This window comes from Sorex fumeus, unplaced genomic scaffold, assembly GCF_029834395.1.
Source record: "Sorex fumeus unplaced genomic scaffold, SorFum_2.1 ptg000003l, whole genome shotgun sequence".
In the NCBI taxonomy this organism is placed as follows: domain Eukaryota; kingdom Metazoa; phylum Chordata; class Mammalia; order Eulipotyphla; family Soricidae; genus Sorex; species Sorex fumeus.
The window spans coordinates 52634474-52659836 of record NW_026606060.1 but is presented as its reverse complement, the minus strand read 5'-3'; positions in this window follow the sequence as shown (position 1 = coordinate 52659836).

Here is a 25363-nt window from a genome sequence, read left to right as displayed (position 1 = left end):
CAACGTTTCTCTCTGAAAATCATAGTTAAGTTTGGAGCACGGCCACAGCCCCAGAAACACAAGGACTTAATGCACAACCCAGCAGCTTGGAGCAGAAAAGTGAACAGGCTATGCGTTAATCCAGGCCAGCATGTCTGTCCAGAGGGGAAAGGGTGTTGCCCCATTCGCCCTCTCCTCTCTGGAAAGAAAGATGGCGGCCACATGGGAGCCTTGTGGACAGCAGGCATGAGCCGGGGGAGTGGCGGCGATTAAAACCTCATGGGAAGGGGGGCGTTCCGATCCGTCCTTCACACCCTACCGAGGTCACAAGTTGCCCCCCACAAGCGGCTCTCCAGCACGGCCACAGCCCCAGAAGCACAAGGACTTAATGCAGAACCCAGCAGCTTGGAGCAGAAAAGTGAACGGACTATGTGTTAATCCAGGCCATCAAGTCTGCCAGAGGGGAAAGGGTGTTGCCCCATTCGCCCTCTCTTCTCTGGAAAGAAGGATGGCGGCCACATGGGAGCCTTGTGGACAGCAGGTATGAGCCGGGGGTGTGGGGGCGACTAAAGCCTCATGGGAAAGGGGGCGTTCCAGTCCGTCCTTCACGCCCTACCGAGGTCACCAGTTGCCCCCCATGAGCGGCTCTCCAGCACGGCCACGGCCCCAGAAGCACAAGGACTTAATGCAGAACCCGACAGTTTAGAGCAGAAAAGTGAACGGACTATGCGTTAATCCAGGCCATCAGGTCTGTCCGGAGGGGAAAGGGTGTTGCCCCAGTCGCCTTCTCCTCTCTGGAAAGAAAGATGGCAGCCGCATGGGAGCCTTGTGGACAGCAGGTATGAGCCGGGGGAGTGGGGGCGACTAAAACCTCATGGGAAGGGGGGCGTTTTGGTCCGCCCTTCACGCCCTACCGAGGTCACCAGTTGCCCCCCATGAGCGGCTCTCCAGCACGGCCACAGCCCCAGAAGCACAAGGACTTAATGCAGAACCCAGCAGCTTGGAGCAGAAAAGTGAAAGGATTATGCGTTAATCCAGGCCATCATGTCTGCCCGGAGGGGAAAGGGTGTTGGTCCCTTCCGCCCTCCTCCCTCTGGAAAGAAAGATGGCGGCCACATGGGAGCCTTGTGGATAGCAGGTATGAGCCGGGGGAGTGGGGGTGACTAAAACCTCATGGGAAGGGGGGCGTTCCGGTCCGCCCTTCACGCCCTACCGAGGTCACCAGTTGCCCCCCGCGAGCGGCTCTCCAGCACGGCCACGGCCCCAGAAGCACAAGGACAATGCAGAACCCGGCAGCTTGGAGCAGAAAAGTGAACGGACTATGCGTTAATCCAGGCCATCAAGTCTGTCCGGAGGGGAAAGGGTGTTGCCCCAGTCGCCTTCTCCTCTCTGGAAAGAAAGATGGCGGCCGCATGGGAGCCTTGTGGACAGCAGGTATGAGCCGAGGGACTGGGGGCGACTAAAACCTCATGGGAAGGGGGGCGTTTTGGTCCGCCCTTCACGCCCTACCGAGGCCACCAGTTGCCCCCCACTCGCAGCTCTCCAGCACGGCCACGACTCCAGAGCACAGAAACCAATTTCTTAACTATCTGACTTTCAGTAGAAATACTTCCAGGGTCAATAAGTAAAATAGCAGAAATCCAAAACCAACATTTAATTCTTGAACCCAGCTGTAGAAAGCAAATCACTTCACAATGCTTTTTCAGCATGTCTGATTTGGGGTGGGGGTAAACTCTAAATAATAGTCGTGAATCTTTTATTGAAACAATGAATCTAATCAAAGCAGATAGAGTGTTAACTAGAATTCATCTGCCCCACAGGGACTGGGAGGGGTAGGGGGTGGGGTTTTATTGGGGTTCTTCATGGTAAAAAATAAGTATTGGTAAAGGGAAATGTGTTTGATATTTGCATGACTGAGACCTAAACCTGAAAGTTTTGTAACCTTTCCCACGGTGATTCAATAAATAAATTAATTAATTAAAAAGAAAAAGAATGCTTAAGGGTCCAAGATGTGATTCTTTGAGCCGAATTAATACACTTGCCTGGTATGGCAGCTGAGAGGCATTTTTTCTTCTCAGCTAAGGAAATGAGAGATAAGTTCTCTTGGAAGAAGACTGGCCCATGATTGAAAGCTTGTCACAAATGTTGGGGCAGTTAGGATAGAGAAGGGACCACTATGACAATGACTATTGGAAATGATCACTCTGAACAAGAATTGAGGGCTAGAAGTAGGTAAAGGGATATACATGTTTACCTTACAGTACGTGTACTGAAAATCATAATAACTAAAATGAGAGAGAGAGAGAGAGAGAGAGAGAGAGAGAGAGAGAGAGAGGAAAAGTGCCTGCCATAGAGGCAAACTTGGGGTAGAGGTGGGAGGAGGAAAATTGGGGACATGGTGGGAAATGTACACTGGTGAAGGACTTGGTGTTCGGACATTATATGACTGAAACCAAATCATGGACAACTTTGTAACTGTGTATCTCATGATAATTTAATAGGAGTTTTTCTTTGTAAAAGAAAAGAATCATAAAAGTTGTATCAGTCAATGAATTACAAATCCTATCTTATTAGCTCACTTCTGTAACATCTGTGGTCTCAAGATGCTCTTCATGGCTTTTATTGTTTTATTTCTTATTCTCAATAAATAAAAGGGTCACATCGTACTTTTACTTTTTAAATTTTTTTCACATCATATTTTTCAATTCATTAATTAAAATAAAATGAAAGATAAGAACCAGTGACATCATCTTCTACTGTGGTGATTCTTCCCCTTACTCAGACTTATAGCCCAAGGTAGCCCTCTGGGGGAATCTACCTTCTTCTGCTGGCACAAGGATGGGGAGAACAAAAAGAGGGGGAGGGAGATACAAGGGCAGGATCATGAAGTGGGGTCTTCATTTCTGGCAGGAGCTTCAACCTATCCAGTCGCAACTCAGCTGACTTTACCAGTCCTGAGATTTTGGACAAAATATCTCATCCCCTTGAGCATTTCCCTGGGAGAAGAGAATCAGCAAGGAAGTATACATAAGCTTGGAGACTTAGCAAAGATAATTTTGTTTGCAAGGGACAGAAACAAATTCGAAGTTGGCTAAACAGAAGGGACTGCTCCACGCTGCAGGATCTCCACAGCCTCTGTGGCCCCACCCTCTCCACTCCCAAGCGATTCACTCTCCTTCAGCCTCTTTCCCACTTCTCTCTTGAGTGGTTGCCTTCACTGAGTTTAGTCACTTTCCTTCCACCTAAGCTCTGTTTACTTGGAAGATGCTTGTCTTCAGTTCACTTCCCTCCTGTCCCCTCCCACAGTTCCATGGAAAAGACAAGCCTAGGAAATGAAACCTCCTCGATCCTTTGACCAGTACTTTGATGGACTTGCTTTAAGGTTTTGAACCCTAGCCTTCAGTCATTTCCAAAGTTTTTCTTCCCAAATATCACGCAGCATATATAGTGGATGTATATTTTGAGTCCAAATTCCTGAGGACACAGACATTTAAACATCATCTATTTTGAGACAATTCTGGAAAGAGAATTAGAATCAGCCTAAGAGGGATGGCTCCACTCTGGAAAAGTGACTGCATTCTCCCCCTTTCAGCTTTCTGTATCTTTACTACATTTCGATGCAGAGCTCTACCTCACAACCGCAAACACGCACTCATTCACACAAACCCTGAGTTTCCAACTACATAAAGCTCTTCTGAACTCCTCAAACTCATCATATACACTCCCCAACCTCCATAGAGGGGAATCTTTAAATCATCCTTGAGTTTTGGCTCGAGTGGAGTATTAACTTGTCTCCAAGAAACGTGGTCTTTTTCTCAACTATTGACCCATTGCCGTGACATATGTTTCCCCATTTTCATTTTCTGCTTTTGCTTCCAGCTGTGGCCCTCTCGGGTCAACCTCTCATAGTCACCTCATTCTCCCACATCTTGTATAGTGCCTGGCATATTAAGTGTTCAATAAAGGTGTGGGAACATGTGAATGTGCTACAAATCTCATTCAAGGTCACTGGTGAAAACATCTTATTTATTTACTTATGCATAATGAAAACTCCTCAAACATAATAACTTAAAATAACCATTGCAATGCTTCTCACAGTGTCTGGGAGTTCAGAACTTAGGAAATTTTTAACTGAAAAGCTATACAGTAGGGTCTCTTGCCTAGGTGCAATCTGACAGTGGTTAGAGTTGGATCTGGATGAGGCTTCAACAGCTGTGGGTTTGGGGGCTGAGCATGGCTGAACAGCACCATCTTGGGAGTCTCCAAGTCTATCTATGTGTTCTAATTCTGTATAGTACTTTGGTCTTCCTCCCATCATGGTAGCAAAGGTGATAGGACTGCTCATATGGAGACTTCAAACCAATCACTGTTTGTGCTCTTGGGATGAAAAGTGATGTAGTATACACTATAGTCTATAGGTCAAAACATAAAAAAGGCCAGTCTCAAGGTCAAGACTTTATATAGATTATATATATATATATATATATATATATATATATATAATCTGGAGCTGGAGCAATAGCACAGTGGGTAGGGTTTGCCTTGCACATGGCAGACCCAGCCGAACTGGGTTTGATTCCTTCGCCCCTCTCGGAGAACCCGACAAGCTACTAAGAGTATCTTGCCCACATGGCAAAGCCTGGCAAGCTACCCATGATGTATTTGATATGCCAAACAAAGTGACAACAAGTCTCACAATGGAGACATTACTGGGCCCGCTTGAGCAAATCGATGAACAATGGGAGGACAGTGCTACAGTGCTATCTATCTATCTATCTATCTATCTATCTATCTATCTATCTATTCCTCCTGGAGAGCCCAGCAAGCTACCGAGAGTATCCTGCCCACATGGCAGAGCCTGGCAAGCTACCTGTGGCATATTCAATATGTCAAAAACAGTAACAATAACGGGTCTCATTCCCCTGACCCTGAAAGAGTCTCCAATATGGCAGTGCTGGGAAAGACGAGTAAGGAGAGACTGCTAAAATGTCAGGGCTGGGACGAATGGAGAGTTACTGGAGCCCACTTGAGTAAATGAAGAATGGGATGACAGTGATACAGATATATATATATATATATATATATATATATATATATATATGCCTACTCCCTAGTCTAAATATTTAGTATACTTAGAAAAAGACTCGTGGACATATATGCACTTTTGAATAGACCCTGGTAAACTTCTCTGTTAAACAGTTAAGCCGAGTTTGTTTACCATACATACCTTTCCTTCTTACATATGTACTGCAATGTTCATCTGTCTGTGATCTATGCCTTAAATACCCATTACTGTAAGTGGATGCTATGTTTCCGGAGGGACCTTCACTTACATTTCTTTTTAACATTTTCATCTTCAGTGCTTGAAATAGTGTTAAAATAATATAGTACGTGGTACCATATAAACTATCGATTTCATTTTAGTGAAAGCATTCAACAGTGGCAATACATTTACAACCATAACTGAATGGGCCGGATTTCACTTAAACTTCTCTATGTTTTGGCTCAAAGGGAAGACCAGAGTTCAACATTCCTGAAAGAAGAATGCTCAGAAAAATAAGTCATGCCCCACATTTTTTAAAAACTGGGAGCCCCACAAAAAAACCTCAGAATTCCTCACCCTTCAGCTTCTGTGTCCTTTCTAACTTCTTGTCTCCAGAGCCAACGCCTCTGCTGGACTGAGACAGTCTGTCTTGCTCTAGTAGGCCACCAGCCAGAGACTGTGGGGCTTCCAGATGCAGACACAAACGTGCAGGGTGGGGTCTATGATAGCAGTGGATCCCGATCCAGCTGGAAGGCAGCCATGACACTGCTGGGGTGGGCGGGAGGAGGCAGGAAGTGGGAAAAGGAGGAAGTTATCTTGTTGGCAAACCCCACCCCTCTTCCATTTCTCAGGAGGTCAAGCAGATGTCATCTGATGAATTTTTCCAGACTTGAATGGAAGCTTTAACAAGATTCTGAAAGGAGACAGTGGGTTGGGTGAGGATTATATTTTTCTTTTTAGTCATTCTTTCTTCCCTGTTCTCTATCAACATTCAAGCATCGGTGCCACCATGGCTGCCCTGGTATCAGGCAATGTGTAGAACTCTATAAAGGCCCTGCGAGGGCTCTGAAAGCAAAGTAGGGTCATCAATTGGACCAAGGCAGAGAAGTCAGTGATGTCCAGTGTGCTGCCTGACTTCTTCCAGGAGAGGATTGAGACATGTCTCAGATACATCAGAGGGGAGTAGATGGGGCACATGACTTGGTAGCCAGAAGACTCCTGCCAACATGCTGGTTTCCAACGAGTTACTAAACTCAGATCCAAAAATCTGTTGCCTGTTTCTCTGTTTATGAATTATCCTTCCCCGGACAGCTGGGGTATTTTACTTCCCATGCTTTGAGTATGGCACAGTTCAAGGCCTCCAAATTTCTTGTTCTCCACAGTTTAACACACACAGCAACAAGCCATAGAGCCATTTTCTGTGGTATTTAGTTAATGACGCCGTCTGTTCCTTTCTCTCCAAAGCCATTCTCAGGAAAAGTTCTCATTCAAACACTCCAGAATTTGTTTTTTGACCTGCAAGTCCCAAGACATAGCCATGAGGTTGGGAGGAGAAGAGAATGAGGGGGCAATCTGGTTCTTATTTTCAATGGAACTAGTTTATTCTCCTTGGAACAAAAGAATGCCAACTATCCAGCGGTCCTTCACACAGTTACGTCACCAGCCAGAGTTTTCCTGAACCCTGAGAAGCAGTACGGTGTGGCTTCGGGAGATTAGAAGGAGAGAGAAGGATCAGGGATTGTGCAAGACATCTGTTTTTCATTGCTCTCATTCTTTCTTTTCTGGGACCGGGCAGCAAGGAACATGCTGAGACCCAGGGCACATCACGACAAAGAGCCTTGGAGCCAGACCCAAGCACGGAGAGGTGAGTCTCATTCTGATGAGAGCCTGGATTTGGTGACAACACAGGGCTCACAGGGAGGAGGCACTAAGGAAAGATCAGTTAATATTGGTTCAAGGACCAAGATGAAAAAGATTTTCTTGAAAAGTCTCTCCAGAGTCAATCTTTATCAGCCGACACAGCATGAAGTTAGGCCATAGTCAGGGACTAAACTGGTCATTGCCTGGAAAACTCAGAGGTCCTTGAAGACTCTTGTATTCTATTAAAAATTTTAAATGGACCTGTCCTTTATAATTCTCAGTCTTTGGTAAAATCTGTTTTTAGGTAACAAAAATTACTATTGGGGGTGGAGGGAGAGGATGGCCCCACCTGAAATTTTCAGCCAACCAGACTGGTGGTTGAATGCAAGGGCCCAAAGATGTGGTGTGGCTTGAGTACTGCAGTCCTCCTAGATTACACAGAAGCCTACAGAGCCATATCTGCTGGAGTTCAGAGACCACCGAGTTTGTACCCAGCAATGCTCAGGGGATCAAGCAGTGCCAGCAATAGAACCAAAGTTGGAAACATCCAGGGTACGCACCTTAATCCGTGTGCTATCTCTCTGGCTTTGGAAAAAAATGTTTTGATTGTTTTAGGCCCTCACCCTAGAGAAAATGACCCATTATGAGTCTCCTTGGTTAATCTCAGCCTGATTGTCTTCATTTTTTCCCTTTTCTTTCCTTTCTCTCTTTCTCGTCTCCCTTTTCTCCCTCAATCCACACATAATTATTGAGTATGTTTTTACTATGTGCCAGATCATCCCAGGACAGTGGGGAATCCAACATTTGTCAGGATTGGTTATGTTATGTTGCAATAACAAACAATCTCAAAAATTAATATTTTGAAGCAACAAAAATTTATTCCCCTCATGCTGCTTACCCATTGAGAATTGGTGGTGCTCTGATTATAAAGCTTAGTCAAGAACTTGAGCTGATAAGTTCAGAATCTAGATATATAGAGATTCTATTGAAGACAGAAAGATTACAGAGGTCTGAGTGTCATGAGAGTGACTGGGGACGGTCATTCTGATTGGACAGTCTGATAGGTCTATCTGAAGAGGTAACTGCTGGGATGCAAAGGAGAGAGACCATTTTGGGCAAGACCTGGGGACAAGCAATTTAGTAGGGACCAGCGTGTCAACACCTGGTATCAAGAACAGAGTTAGTATCCAAGGAACTGTAAAAGAGACAGGGCGACTGAATTGCAATAAGAAAGGAAGGATGATGGATAACCTCTCAGTATCTGCATTGCAAACCATAATGCCCAAAAGTAGAGAGAGAGTATGAGGAATATTGTCTGCCACAGAGGCAGGGAGAGGGTGGGCAAGGGGGAGGGGTATACCAGGAATATTGGTGGTGGGGAATGTGCAGTGGTGGAGGGATGGATGCTTGACCATTGTGTGATTGTAATCCAAACATTAAAGCTTGTAACTATCTCATGATGATTCAATAAAATTTTTTTTTAAAAAAGGATGTTGGGGAGGAGGTTACCTTCAAGGGAGCTGGAATTAAGATCCAACTGGGCTTTAAAACACAGGAAAGGGAGTGGGCTTTGTATGAAAATTCTTTAAGTTATCACTATATTATATTTGTAAACAAAACCCACCTAAACTGGAGATGTCATGCCTTTTACTGTGTCCCCTTGTTAATATGTCATCCTTCAATCTTCCCAACTCAACTCATTCAAGTACCTCCTCCTTCAGGAACTCTCTAACACCTTAGTCTGATCAAATGTCTTGGATAATAGTTATAATCACTTATTCAACTTGCTTTGTGGAATTCTTCATTTGCCAAGTGAAGTAATCACCATGAGGTCAGCTCCTTGAAAGCAGAGAGCTAGTCCTTTGCATAGTACTAGACAATGCTCAGCCCCGAACTAAGAGTGTTTAGTCAATTAATTACTATTATTCTCACACCTCAGACAGTAGAGCCTGCATGCACTTTGTTAGTATAATCACATAATTTCTACATGACCTAGACAAACGCTTGTCATAGATAAGCGTTTAATGCAGACCTCTAAATTTATTCAGAAGAGACCCAACTTACCTCCAGAAAACAGCAAAGAGCATATGCAAAAGTTGAAAAATAAAAAGAACGCATTGGTTGCTTCCTAATTACCAAAAGTGTCAGGTTCTTATGCCCATGATCTCAGTCAACTATTACATGAAGCCTTAGATGATGCAAACCAAGACTTAGAGATGCATTACTAACTTACTGGAGACCTGTCATATAATGATGCTCTGTACCCATTAGCTACTCTCTTTATCATGGTCAGTAGTAGAATTTCTAGTGAAAAGGAGGTAGAGGGATTTGGAACAGTAAACTCCATACAGGGTGCACTAAATGCTCAAAGCAATGAAAAGAGTCTAAATTAAGAGGACCCAGAAGTAGGACGGAGATCCTCATAGATAAGGAGAGGCCCTCAGGGTGAAACCTCCAACTCTGAGCAGAATTGGGATGGCCCCCTTCAAAACACTAGTGAATATTTCTTCGCCCTACTCCCCAGAAGCATCTCCACACACAGAGTTTTATTTTTATAGATACGCACACTCATCGTGGATTCCAAAATTATAAATAACAATGCCTACAAAATACTGTGTGCCAGGGTCCCAGATTCTAGACTAAACACTCTACACAAGTTTTCTCTGTATTTCTCAGAACAATCTTAAAGGGATATTACTATTATTTTTTCCTCTTTGGGGCGCAAGGAAATTAAGACCAAAAATAAAAGGAAAGTGGTAAAGATCACATTATCTTGTGAGAATAACTTTCATTTTGGGGCACAAATCCTCCTCTAGAGGAAGAACATCCATGCCTCTCACTTCCCTTCAAGACCCCTGGAGGGGTCCTGACACTCAAAGTGAAGACTTGCCTGTCAATAGTAGAGATTTCGAGCAATCACAGTATGGGCCCCTTTTCCTCTTTCCTGGCACCTGGAGACCAAAACTCCTTTCCCAGAATGGCCATGAAAGTCAAACTCACCAATTCTACTGCCAATTCTACTGGCTCCAGAAATGTAACTAAAATTCATGAAGATGCTTGGAAATAATGAGTTGTAAAAACTTCCTCCCCGATATACCTCCTCCTCTTCAGAGTAAGCAAAAATTCCTTTTCCACCTCAGTATCAGATGCTTTGATGGCTTAAGTTCTCACCAATACTACACCTTCATATATGCTCCCACTCCTCCAGTAAGTGCAGCAGGAATACTGCGTAACACAGAAGGGACGTTGAGAACAGCAGGAAAGTCTCACCAGAAGAGAGAAGTAGCGCACCCACAATTAACTATACACATTTACTGAAGAAACTGGTAAGCAAACCAATGTCATCAATGATTTATTCCTTAATTTTCTTTGATTATGCACCTCATAAATCAATAATTGAAAATAGCATTTAATTTTTGGTGTTAAGTGTCAGCAAAATGCAGTGTATCAATGATTTTAATTAAAAGAATGTGTGCGGTGAATATGTCCATATGTTATATTAGATATGGTACTTTTTTAATTGCTTTTTTTACATCAAAAGAAACTTTCAGAGTTTGGAAGAGGATAAAGCACTATAAATTCACAGTAAATGGCAAGAGTCTTGGCATTTCTGGGTAATATGTGGTAATTTGTATATGTAGTTTCATTCAAGAGCATTCTGGGAATGAAGATAATGTTCTTTGATTCCAACCAGGCTCAATGAATCCTGGAGAAACAGAAAGACAGGAAGACAGAAACAGTGAGATGCAGCATCATACCTTTAAAAGTACCAGATAAATTGATTTTATCTTTACCAAGCAGATATTTATGGACATGGAAATTAAGTGATTATCCAAAATTAAAACAGTTAAAATTAGCAGTGTTTCCCCATCCTTCTCAAAATTTTAACTGTATGTCTTTTTCAGATAATAAATGAATTAATCAAGAGCTAATGCAGAGAAGAGAGTGACACAGGACTTACCCATGAGTGAATCTGCTCTATAATCATGTTCTAAATTTCAGAATTCCTGGGCCTCTCATACTCTACCCCACTAATGTACCAAGAGTAGGACACATTTGTTTTGGTTTAACATATATGCTTGTAATCTCTTATACAAGGGCTTAAATGGCTCAAAGTTGAAATACAACAATCTTCACACACTTACCTCCTATGGTGGTGGGAAGATGGATGGCTGTGGAATTGGTGTTTGATTAGTAAATGTAATGAATTATTGTGAACAACTTTATAAAACTGAAAAAAAATCTAATGCAGAGATTAAGTCACTTGCCTTGCATGTGAACATTGAGGTAGGAGTACCTCTTGAGTATCCTGGGTATGGCTCAAACATACCCCCACAAAAAATGAAGAGACTGGAGAGATAGTACTGTGGGTAGGGGTTGGCCTTGCATGTGATTTTATCCCCAGAACCACATATGGTTCCCAAAGCATGACTAGAACTGATCTCTGAGCAAAGAGCCAAGAGTAAATCCTGAGCATAGCTGGGTATAACCCCAAAACAAAAAAGAATCAAGAAATAAAAATTGATACAAAAATTCACACTATTTGCCTAGTGAAGAAGAGAAGCCAGTGTAATAATAACATATATTTTCATGTCGGTCTTGCTTGAAATTTCCAGTTGTTGTAAAAGTGATGGAAACATGCTATAAAAGAGGAAATTTATTATTTGGGTATTCTATTATTTGGGTATCCTTGAGAATACCTATGTTGTAAGAGTTAAGTACACTGAAGGGTGTGTGTTTGCGGACTCTCCAGGCGGCTCTCTCTCATCTCCCTCTCAGGTGCCCTCGAACCTCAGTGTATGGACTGGATCGGGATGGCTGTTGGCGATGGGTAGGCGAAGGAAGAATGAGGGCCATGCCAAGTGATGATTAGTTGCCATTAATTCAATCTCAGGTCTCTCCAATCTCACACACTCTTCCTTCCTAGCCCCTCATTCCTCCATCCCGGCTCTCTGAATTCAGCCTTCTTTCACAAGTCTTCCCCCACTCCGACTTGTATCTCCCCCTTTGGCCTCTGGGCCCATGCTACACCCAATCTGGTAGCAAAATCAGCATAAGAAAGCCCTTCCTAAGGGCCCTTCAGGTTCAAAGGAAACACCACCTTAGAGGCAAACCAAAGCCTTTCCAGACTGCCTCTGGAGCAAAAATTCCTCTTCTATTTTTTCTTTTTTAATTAGTGAAACACCATTAGGTACAATTGTAGACTTACAGATTTTTGTGCTTGGGTTTCAGTTATACAATGATCAAGTGCCCATCCCTCCACCAGTGCCCACTCTCCACCACCAATGATACCAGTAGCCCGCCCACCACTCCACCACATCCCCCCCCACCCCACCCCACCTCTGTGGCAGTGCATTCCCTTTTGCTCTCTCTTTTCTTTAGGGTGTTGTGGTTTGCAATACAGGTGTTGAGTAGTCATCCTGTTCATTCTATATTCTACTTTCAGCACGCATCTCATATCCCGGGTGAGTTCTCCAAACACCCTTTATTTGGTGTTCCTTTCTCTATATGAGCTACCATCCCCCACCCCCCCACCCCCTCCCCAGCATGTGCTGCCACCCTCCAAGCCATGGAGCAGACCTCCTGGTACTTATTTCAACTATTCTTGGGTGTTCAACTCCTATTCTGTTACTTTATATTCCCCAGATGAGTGCAGTCTTTCTATGTCTATCCCTCTCTTTCTGGCTCATTTCACTTAGCCTGATACTTTCCATGTAGAACCACTTGTATGTAGATTTTATGGCTTCATATTTCCTAACAGCTGCATAGTATTCCATTGTGTAGATGTACCAAAATTTCTTTAACCAGTCATCTGTTCTTGGGCACTAGGGGTTTTTTTCCCAAATTTTGGCTATTTTGAACAGTGCAGCAATGAACAAACAAGTGCAGATGTCATTTAGACTGTACTTTTTTGCCTCTCCAGAATATATTCCCAGGAGTGGTATTGCTGGGTCAAATGGGAGCTCAATTTCTAACTTTTTGAAAATCGCCCATACTGTTCTTCAAAAGGGCTGAACCAGTCGTCATTCCCACCAGCAGTGAAGGAGGGTCCCTTTCTCGCCACATCTGCTCCAACACTGGTTGTTTTGTTCTTTTGAATGTGGGCCAGTCTCTGTGGTGTGAGATGATATCTCATTGTGGTTTTGATCTGCATCTCCCTAATGATTAGTGATGCAGAGCATTTTCTCATGTGCCTTTTTGCCATCCGGATTTCTTCATTGAGAAAGTTTCTGTTCATTTCGTTGCCCCATTTTTTGAAGGGGTTGGATGTTTTCTTCTTGTTGAGTTCAACCAGTGCTTCGTATATCCTTGATATCAAGCCCTTATCAGATGGGTATTGGGCGAATATCTTTTCCCATTCTGTAGACTGTCTTTGTATTTTGGTCACTGTTTCTTTTGAGGTGCAGAAGCTTCTAAGATTAAGATAGTCCCATTTGTCTATCTCTATTTTCACTTCCTTGGCCAGTGGCGTGTCATCTTTGAAGATACTGTTAGCTTCAATGTTATAGAGGGTTTTTCCAACCTTATCTTCAATGTACCTTATGCATTCTGGTCTGATGTTGAGGTCTATAATCCATTTTGATCTTACTTTTGTACATAGTGTTAGGGAGAGTTCTGAGCCCATTTTTTTTTTTTGCATGTAGCTGTCCATTTTTGCCAGCACAATTTGTTAAAGAGGCTTTCCTTGCTCCACTTCACTTTTCTTACTCCCTTATCACAGATGAAATTATAATATGTTTGGGGGGAGGTGTCAGTATATTCAACCCTGTTCCATTGGTCTGCGGCTCTGCCTTTGTTCCAGTACCATGCTGTTTTAATTACTACTGCTTTGTAGTAGAGTTTGAAGTTGATGGAAGAACTTGCAAAGCAGTTAGGGAATAAAAAGATATTAAGGCCATCCAGGTAGGAAAGAAATAAATCAAGCTCTCACTAATCTCAGATGATATGATATTATACTTGGAGAACCCTAAAACCTCTACCAAGAAACTCCTAGAAACAATAGACTTGTATAGTAAAGCTGCAGTCTATAAAATCAATACCCAAAAGTACATGGCTTTCCTATACACAAATAATGAGAGAGAAGAAAGTGACATGAAAAAAACAATCCCATTCACAATTGTGCCCCAGAAAATCAGGTACCTAGGAATCAGCTTAACTAAGGACGTAAAAGACCTGTACAAAGAAAACTATAAAACGCTACTGTAGGAAATAAAAAAGGACACAAGGAAATGAAAAGATATCCCCTGCTCATGGATCGGGAGAATTAACATTGTCAAAATGGCAATGCTCCTCAAAGCATTGTACAAACTCAATGTGATCCTTATAACGATACCCATGACATTCTTCAAAGAAATGGAGCAAAAACTCCTGAAATTCATATGGAACAATAAGTACCCATGAATAGCTAAAGCAATTCTTGGCAAAATACCTCTTAAGGTGTTTTTCTCCTTTACTCAGTCCAATAACTCTATCAACATCTTAATACTAGTTATTTTTGTATGGACACAGTAAGAGATACATTGAGGCTTGTAGGGCAGCTCAACTGGGAAGGAACATCTTGCCACATACTCAGACTACAGAGCTCAGGCCAAATTAATCTTCCCTATCCCTAGCAGGGTCCCAGTCTCGTCATTACTTTTGGATCATGACAGCATTTTTCCATGACCAAGCTCTTAACTTATAGTTAAGCACTATGACACTTTGACCAGGCCCATCTTGATGCCAGGGTAGCACATAGCTTACCGCTTGCCCTGGTTCCATCCAGTTCCTCATTGAAACCCTGCCTTTGGGGGCACTGGGAAGTAAGGACAGCTGAGGTTTAGGTGAGAGAACAGATGCCCAGGAGGAAAATATCACTGAGAGTCACATTACAAAAGCATAGCATATACTGTCTTCTAGTGTCCATACAAAAAGGACTTTGCTCTGAATAAACTATGCAAAGGATTTAGGGAGAAGAGAAAAACAATAATTACAAATCAACAGAGCACAAAGAAAGAAGTTACAAATAAACACAGAGGAATGGGAGCACTGTGATGGGAGCAACCCAATGACCCTAAACTACCTGAGGCTATGCAGGAAGGACAAAACAGTGTTATCCTATACTATACCTCAAGGAGAATGTAGGTTACAGACAAGCAATACTTCTAGTCTAAAAACAAACAGGCTAGAAGAGGGTGGCACATGTGGATTAGGGGAAATGAAGCTGCTTGTATAAATACAGGCTTTGAGTCAGGTAAGCATATGTTGAAATTCTAGTTCTATCAAATACCAACTCTGAAAACATAGGAATAGCACTTTAATATCCAAGTATCTCTGGTGTGACTTTAGTAAAAGGATATGAGTACTTGTAATTGAAGGCAGGTTGTAGAATTACAAAATAGGGTCAGAAGGAGGAAGAACCTGAGAGAGGAAATAGCATCCTTAAATAAAGGGTCACATAACGTTGAAATGATCATTTTTCATCTTGTGCAGTCACTCCTAGGCAATAAAATGTTAACTTTGAACAGGACCCTTCTATTTATAAAGATGTAGGCATTTTAAAGCCAGGGAGCACAGTAGGCTGAGTATTTCCTGACTTCCAGGGATGATATTTAGATTCATATTATTGCCCTATTTTTTGAACTAGTTTCCTTCCCCAAAACCTCCCACTCCTTAAACAAAAGCAAGAAATGAACAAAGAGGCCAGTATAGACGAACTACTCTCATATTTGGAAAGATGGTTAGTGTGACTTCTTTGCTGCTCAAAAGTTGTAGAAATGGGGACCCAGTGAGCATTCTATAACTACCTAGAGCAACCCAACAGGTTCAAGAACTAGAACTAGAACCATTTATTCAATTCTATGTGTGCATGTTATTCAATTCTATGTGAGTACACCATGTATTCCTGAGAATATGAGAAAGAAGGAGACAAAGAGAAAAGGACCTAGCAAATATTTTTATTACTCCACTTCCATTACCTCCTTATTCTACTTATTCTCTGCCTAGAATGGATTTTTTACCCTTGACCTCCCTCTACCTATATACTCTCTTCCAGATCTTCTCAAAGGTCTAGTGGAAATGGCACCTTCTTTTGCTTTGTGCAGATATATACTATACACTATCTCTCCAATGTCCCCCTACAGCACACTGCAGTTCTCTCTTGCCATTCACTGCATCCTCATTTATGTTCCAGGTTCTGCACAAACACTTTCCCTAGGGTCCAGGATTATTTTTTCAGTTGCCTGCTCTATAACAAGTCTGAGGCTCATCACAGCTCCCTGTAGAGCAGAGTGATTAAAAACTCCGGAGAGACAATCTGGCTCCACCATGCTTTAATGAGTTACCTTGGGCAAGTGACTTAATTCCTCATGTGTGTTTATCATCTGTAAAATGGAGTTAATAGTACTCCCTAAGGTGGATCATAATCTCCTATTAACTTTCTCTGTGACACATATCAAAAACACAGTGAAGTCGCTGACTAGGTGTCACACAAACTAATATGTCACTGAATTAAGCAGAATTTGAGCAGAACTTAAAATTAAGGGCTATCTTTGTGGAAAAGCAACAGCATTCTGGGAAATATTGAGAATCCCTTCCATAAGCTTCCAGTGGCCTTCTGAGGCAGACCAGTTGTCTTCTTCCTGTTTTCATCTTAATTTCTCTACCTATAAAATCAGGGTAATTGGCCCATGACATGCCAACACTACATCACCAGACCTCAGGCTATCAACTTAGAAGCTGGGGCAAATTTTGTCCAGTTCTCATGACCTCATCAAACAAAATCATGGTACATGATGGACCCCACCCTCAGGTTAGCTCACTTGCATCGACACACAGCAGACATAACAGTGTGAACTGTTCTTGATTATTAGTGGAATTGCACCCTCAGCCATATTCATGGGATTTTATGAAAGATATCTATACTGACTTATATTATAGGCCATTGTATCATCAGCACACTAAAACTGAAAATGTGGAATTAGATCACATGGATTTTAAAACATTGGATTGTTTGTAAAATGTAGGATTTGCCAGATCCATACATTTGAAAATGACTTTGTATTTATTATTCTCCTAAATAACTGTATAAAATACTGAACTTGAGTCTAACAAAAAGTCTAAAAGATTATTTACATATAAAGATACAGATTTATGATTGTACATGTATTTTCAATGAAATATATATACATCATACTTTATATAAATTATGTTACTTGTGTGCCAAGGAATATGAATAAAAACATAAATATGAAACAGATCCAACTCCCAGCAATGCTATGATAAACAGAAGAAATGATATTATAATAATAACTCATACTAATTAAAGTGTCTTTAGATGTAAGCAACAGAAAATGCTAATTCACCCCAACTTCAATAATTTGGAAATGTGGAAGCAAGTTCAAAGGTGAGGTAGAATTTAAAGCTGGGAGTCTTTGGCTTGTTGTTCTATAAGTAATATGTTCTTTCCATTTCTCAACTCTGTGTCTTCCATGTAGAATTTAAAAATGAGGTTTCTTCGTTAGTTTAGGAAGCTGTTGATCTCTGCTATGCAAGTAACACATGTAACATCTTTACAAGACAGTTTTCCAATGCAAACATAAGGCTCTCTCTTCCATGTTTTCCTACCTAGAAGAAAGAATACTTTCCCTACCAACTCCTTCCCCCATCCTTATCCAAGCTATGGATGTGATCATTGTTTTCAGATCCTTGTTGGGGAGGTAGATATCAACATAAAATTGAGATTTGGAATGCCAGGGTAATGAACATAAGGTAGGAATATAGTTGACAATATCTACTAGAATATTATGTGCTAACTTAGCATTTGGTACTATGCAGTAAGATGGTGGTGGGAACTAAGAGAAATGAAGCAATGAGAAGGGTTACACTCAGGATGGAGGGGATTAATGAGAAATGTTCTTTGATACCCAATATTTAGACACAACCTCTAAACTGAGGTGACATTTGAACAGACCAGAGTGAAGTAAGGGTGTGACTACATAAGATGTCAGAGAAAAGACTATTCCAGAATATGAGAACAGGAAACATGAAGTCCTGAGGTAGGTAAATGCCTGATGTCTTTAAGAAATCCAGAGGAAGTCAATAAAACCAGAAAAAAAGGAGTAAGGAGGTAAAGGAAATAATGAGGTCAGAGGTCCCTATAGCATGTCTATGAAAGGTTCATAGGCTCACCAGGTATAATCCAAGACAGTTTGTTGTGAGTATGTGTGTATCCTCAAATTAACCTCATTGACACCTCATCTCTGGACAAGACACAGGATCAAGGCCATCCTCTATTACTCCAACAGACAAATGAAAGTATTCTATTTTATCATCAGAGAAAACTTGAGTGAACCTCCAGGTTGTGAGACTAGACATGGGCACCAGAAATATGATGAATCCAAGTCCTATAAGGTACTGGCCATCCCATTTTTTGTCCTCAGTAAAATTACATCACCTTCTCAGTTATTCCATCTTAAAACTTTATTGTAATATTTACCTCATACTGTCATGATGACTAAGAAAAAATAGGTGCTTGCACCACAATAAAGCAGTGTCTGCCATGGTATACACCAAGGAGAATTGACCATGGCTCTTGCCATCATTACTGCCACATTATTTACTGGCATTTATTCTGCATGACAGACTCACTCCCTAGCTTAGTGGCCTCCCAGGCCAGGCTGAAAGGAGTTTTCCTAGAAACATAAACCATGTTGCTTAGTGAAAGTCTGGCAGCCACACAAAGCAGCAGAAAATCTGGCTTCCCTCCAAGTGGAGGAATTTAGGGACAGCGTCCCTGAAGTCAGATTGGAGGGGTGGGGTGGGAGAACAAAGCCCCTTCTTTGACAGCCCCAAGAGGCTATCTGAGAGTCCACACCCAAACAGCTCTCTTAAGAGCAGAGCAGAAGGCTTTGTGAACATGTGCTCCGAAAAGCCAGAGATGACTCATCCAACCTGCACATCTGGGGCTGTGGTTTGGGCCATGGCAAAGGACAAAGTAAAGGGAAGCTACTGAAAGGAAGGGCTGGGGTGAATATAGGAGACCTTGATGTGAAGGATTCTAAGGCTGCCTGACTGCAAAACCTTCTTAGCATTTGATACCGTCTTCAGGAAGCATGAAGAGGACCAAATTGTCTTTCTTAAGCTGGAAACAGTCACATCCCTGAGAGGGAGGCTAAGATGGCCCCATACATGGAGCCACTGGGAGGCCAGGGCAGACAGGTAAGGTAACAAAGAGACACTCTTTGTAAAAAGCCTCTTATTCATTGCCCTGGCTCTAGGCCCTTCACTTCTAACCCAAAACATGGGAAAGCTGCATAATTCATTCTGTTGAAATATAGAGTTTTAAATTACACTTCTGGGATTAGTTTTTCATTCAGATCTTACCAGGTCTCGGACCCCATAATACTTCGGATTCTCCCCAACCAGACACCTGCTGCCACTACCTGATGGCTCAGCCTTGCCCTGGTCCCCAGCCAAATCTGACTACTAGTGCTGCACTCTTAAGTCATTTAAACAAAGATCTGAGACCCATGGAAGGGGGAGGCAAAGGACCAGACAGCAGGATGCAGAGACAAAAAAACAGAGCCTCCGTTTTCATGTCTCCCTTAGAGTCTCCTTCCTCTCCTTATCCCAGCACCTGCTCCCACCTTCCAGAAGCACACACCCTCTCAGTGTAAAGGGGGTATTAAGCTCCAGTTGGGCCTTGGTGCTACCACTTGCCAGCTATGTGCCCTGAGATAGAAAAGGCATGCATTTAAAAACTGTTTTCTCATAAGCAACATGGGACTTTGTTAACCCAGCATGGTTATTTTGAATTGAGACAACAGTCAACGGTGGAGGAATGATATGTACTAAAGCCCTGACATTACAGAGAGCACGACCAGGATCACTTCCTTGGGTGATGACCAGCATGACCAGCCAGTCAGGGAGGCTTTAGACCTCACTGCCCTCACAACCACCCCATCCCCACAGAAGGCATCCATGTTGAAGTTCTAGAAGCCCGCAGGGTCCTTTTCAGCTTTATTCCATGGCATGGGTTCAATCTCTTGTTCATGCTTATGAGTCTAAATAGCCTTCCAGAACCAAAGCAAAGTGGCCCACACATCCTTCCTCTCGCGGCTCAAGTGACTTGCTTTTACTGGAACCTGATTTCCTCCTGCTGTCTGGGAAACCCTGTTTACGAAAAACTAACTCCGAAGGGAAAGTGAAAAATAGGAAACTTTTTCCATCAAACAGTCTTGGAATTTCACCAGGTTGCTCTTCTTATCTTAAACAAAACAGATCATGACTCATCACTAGTGCCTGGGGGGTCTTGTTTCCCATTTATCTTACCAGGAGATCACCTCATTCTTGATTATCAACTTTATCAAATGTTTTGTTCCTGACAGGATTATAGGCGGTTGCCCAGATAGATAAAGCATTGTGTATATTGACAAACATTCTTTTGATATACAAGAGACACTTACATAGGGGGAGCTCTTATTCTCTTCACTGAACAGATAATAAATCACATGAAAGAATTTACCCAGGGTAATATCACCAAGGGCAGAATCACAGTAAATACCCAGGTAATCTGACTTTAACCAACACCCTGAACTATCTCCCCAACTCATCAACACATTTAAAGAGTTGAACAAAATGATCAAAGAACTTTTAAGCATTTAATAAAATTGGTATTTATTAAGTGACAGATAGATTACAGTACTTGTCACAGTGCCGTAGTTCTTTGTAGAACTTCTAGTTTTGCTCCTTTCATTCCTCTTTCCAAAACAACCCCTACTGACCATAAAGGTGACTCCTGAGGGTGGTATAATGCTTGAATACTTTTTTCTGCAGTAGATCCTGACTCCGCATCAGGCTGTTTTCACTCGGGGTACCCCAGAGTGTGTGTGTGTGGGCACTGAGAGCGCTCCCCGTCCAGGGGACCCATCCCCGGCAACTGACCTCTACTACCCAACAGCCACCATACTCCAGGCCGCTTTCCAGACCACATTATAAGACACTTCCTACCCATTTTCCATAATACCACACCATATTTGATGGGGTTCAGATAGTAGGCAACAAATCACACAGAGAAATATATAAATATATGCCTCTCAGAGAGCCCAGCAAGCTACAGAGAGTATCCTGCCCGCACGGGCAGAGACTGGCAAGCTCCCCCATGGCATATTTGATATGTCAATACCAGTAACTACAACAGGTCTCATTCCCCTGACTCTGAAAGAGCCTCCAATTGTTGGGAAAAGATGAGTAAGAAGAGGCTGCTAAAATCTCAGGACTGGGAGGAATTGAGACATTACTGGCACCTGCTCGAGTAAATTGAGGAACAACGGGATGACAGTGATACAGTGATACAGATCCTTCTGAGAAATACTGAGAAGGATTGGTAGAATATGTTCTTTTCTAGATGACTCTAATTCAAAAACAGTCTGGGAGCAAGTACTATCAGTTAATCTCAGTTTCTACAGTAGTTTGTAAGGAATCCTGGGTTTCTTGGTGGAAAAACAAGGCTGTTGTCATCATCCCTCCCACTCTATGGTTTCTTATAAGGAAGGAAGGTCTGCCAACAATGAGACAGGAAGGCAAAATGTAGCATGCCTCTCTAACCTCTCTGGATAGCTCTTTTCCAGTCTTCCTGTGAAAGAAAGGTGTTCTTATGCCCTGACACACCAGAGAAAGAAAGTAATTGTCTAGTTGTAGTTATGAGAATAAATATAAAACTCATGGAAGTATGAAGCTTCTGCTTATTTCCATTACAAAGCATAGCCAGTTCATGTGTATGTTGACCTTCATAATAGATGTTAGTGCTTTTCATTAAATATGCCCTCTTCTCTCTCTTCTGGGTGCCTGTTTGGAGAAGACACTCCATCAATTTCTATGTTAGTGAGGTTATGTGACAATATTTGGGCAATAGATGTAGTATGTGTCAATTGTGGGATAAGAATTTAACCAAAAGGTGTAAAAAGATGCTCTGCATCACCAATCATCGGAAAAATGCAAATCAATATAACAATGAGATATTATCTCACATTAGAGACACTACCACACATCAAAAAGAACAACAAAAAAAAGTGTTGTTGTGGATGCAGAAAAAAGGGGACCCTCATTCATTGCTGGTGAGAATGTTGATTGGTTAGTTCTTTTAAAAAAAACATTATGTATACTCCTTAAAAGAACTAGAAATTGAATATCACTCAACAATCTACTTCTCAGAATACAACCCAAGGGCCAAAAAACACAATCCATCAAAGACATCTGAAACTCTCTGTTTATTAGAGCATTGCTCACAAAAGCCAAAATCTGAAAACAACCTGAATGCCAAAAAACAGGTGACTGGATAAATAAATTGTGTTATCTATTCACAGTAGAATACTACTTGGCTATAAGAAAAGATGAAATCATGCAATTTTCTGCTATGTGAATGGATGTGGAGAATATCATGCTAAGTGAAGTTACTAAGAGGAAGAGAGACTGACACAGAATGATCTGTCTCATATGTGGTATATAAAGAAACATAGCACTGCACTGTCCTCCCATTGTTCATCTATTTGCTCGAGTGGGCCCAGTAACGTCTCCATCGTGAAACTTGTTGTTACTGTGTTTGGCATATCGAATACACCACGGGTAGCTTACCAGGCTTTGCCGTGTGGGCAAGATATTCTCGGTAGCTTGCCGTGCTCTCTGAGATGGGTGGAGGAATTGAACCCGGCTTGGCCAGGCGCAAGATAAACGCCCTACCACTGTGCTATTGCTCCAGCCCATAAAGTAACATAGTTGGGGAATATCAAAAGCTCAAAGGCAATGAAATGAAGAACATGAGACACTGATTTTCAGTAGGAAGCTTGACACTGCGGTGGCGATACAGGTAGAACAAGGACGAGAGCATTAAGACCATGGTGGAGAGAAGTGGTCACTCTGGAGGAGGAAAGGGTGCTAAAAGGAGGTCAAGTGACAGGTATGATACCCTAACAGTACTGTAAATCACTCCTAAAGGGAAAAAAGGAGGCAGGCCGGAGCATAGGGGGAAAATTGGGGACACTGCACTGGTAGAGGGAAGCGGACCCTGGTGAACTGGTGTTGAAATTGCTGTTGGAACATTGGTTTGCTGAAATCCAATCATGAATAGCTTTGTAAAATTCTTTTAAATCATTTTTTAAAAATACAAATAAAATTTTTAAAAGAAAATCATGTAAAAGTTCTGAGAAGTTTCTTTTTCCTAAAAATCTGTGCCTTTAAGTAGAACTATTTCCCAGAATCTAACCTGTCATAGCTATCAGAGCCTTATGGGAAGGGAGTAGATAACATCAACTACAGTTCCCTTTTGTTATCTTGTACACCAAGAGAGGAAGAGTACCAAAATACACTGCTGACATTTATCAATAAGGGCCTAGGGCTTACTGAAAGAATGAGATTTAATCAAAGAACTTAGATGGCTTCCCCTTTCACCATGTCCTATCCCTACATTACTAAAAGTCTATTTCCTTGTATCCTTTCACCCAGTATATCATGCTCAGATTTCAACTCCAAATTAGAAGGTTATCAAAAGCAAAAAAACACAACTTAGGGCTGGAGCAACAGCAAGGAGGTAAGGTGTTTGCCTTGCATGCGGCCGACCCGGGTTCGATTCCCAGCATCCCATATGGTCCCCTGAGCACCGCCAGGGGTAATTCCTGAGTGCAAAACCAGGAGTAACCCCTGTGCATTGCTGAGTGTGCCCTCTTACCCAAAAATAACACAGCTTGAAGAGATAGAGGAAGTATCATAAGCGGAGTCAAAGATGACAGGGATATTGGAATTATCAGACTGGGAATTCATATGCTAATAGAAAATGTAAAAACATGTAAAAATCGATGGACAATGTAAGGAGAGATAGAAATTCTAAGAGAGAACAAAAGGAAATGCTAGAGATTAGATGCACTAACAGAAACAAAGAATGTCTTTGATGGACTACTCAGGAGAATGGACAAGAAAGAACTTCTGAGTAGAAAGTGATGTCAATAGAAACTTGGAAAATTAAAATGCAAAGAGAAGAAAAGAAATTTGATAAAAACTAAAGACAATATTTGAGAATGGTGGAACACTTATAAAAGTTAGAACATGCACATGACTGGAATACTCAAAAGAGAAGAACTAGAAAAAATAACAGGAGCAATGATGACTAGAAATGTTCCCATTACTGATGTCAAATGCCAAACCACAAATTCAGAAAGCTTAGAGAACACCAAGTACCACAAAATCTGCAACTAGGCATATAATGTTCAAACTTTTAAAAAATCAGTTAAAATAAAATCTTGAAGGAAGTCGGGGGGGGGGGGAATACCTTATAGATAAACTTTATTCTGATAGAGGAGTAAGGGAAATATAACATCTGACTTCTCAGAGATTCTGGAAGCAGGAATAATTATTTAAATATTTAGATATTTGAGCTAAATGTTTAAATTGTTGAGAGGAAAAAATTACCAACTTAGAATTCTGGGGTTTGTGTCTTTAGCCTTCAAAAGTGGAGAAGAAATAAAGACTCTCTCAGATAGGCATTGTAGGAGTACGTTATTAATAGGTCAGCCCAGCAAGAAATGTTAAGGGAAGATATTTAGAGATAAGAAAACTACATAGGTGAGAGAGTCATAGCACTTCACTGTCCTCCTGTTGTTCATTAATTTGCTCGAGCAGGCACCAGTAACATCTCCATTGTGAGACTTCTTGTTACTGTTTTTGGCATATCGAATACATCATGGGGAGCTTGCCAGTCTCTGGGCGAGATACTCTCTGTAGCTCACCAGGCTCCCCAAGGGGGATGGAGGAATCCAACCCGGGTCGACTGCGTGCAAGGCAAATACCCTACCCACTGTGCTATCCAACCCCAGAGAGTCATATCACATTTTTTTTAAAGGAAGAGAACAGAGGAATGGATCGTTGGATGCAAGGTAAAATATAATTTTTTAATTTCTAATTGATTTATAGGTAAACTTGTTCAAAATAATGGCAATAATATGTTCAATCATATGCCTAAGTATAGATTAATATACATATGTGAGTATATGTAGATGTTATGTATGCTTGTGTATAATCAAGCAAGAATCATTATTTGTACTATATGTGTATGTCGAATGGTTATTTGCAATTGAACTTGGGTCTGCCTTAAAAATAAATTGCATGCTTTCAGACAATTGCTCAGTTTTTATTTTTGCAGAACAGGAGTGGTTAGCCCATATTTAGTTGTACGTGGGGCTTATTCATAGCTCTGCATTCAGAAATCATTCCTGAAGGTATTAGGTACCATATGGGGTGCTTGGGATCAAACCAGGATGAGCGACATGCAAGGCTAATGCCATATGCACCGCACTAGCACTCTGGCCCCAACAATTGCTGACAATTGCTGTTAAATTAAAAATTATAATTAATATTCTAAAAACTGGAATAGAATAAAATTTCCAGTTAGACACAAATAAATGTGGCTTGGAAATCATGTGCCTTAGCATTGATGGGTTTTTTGTTTTGATT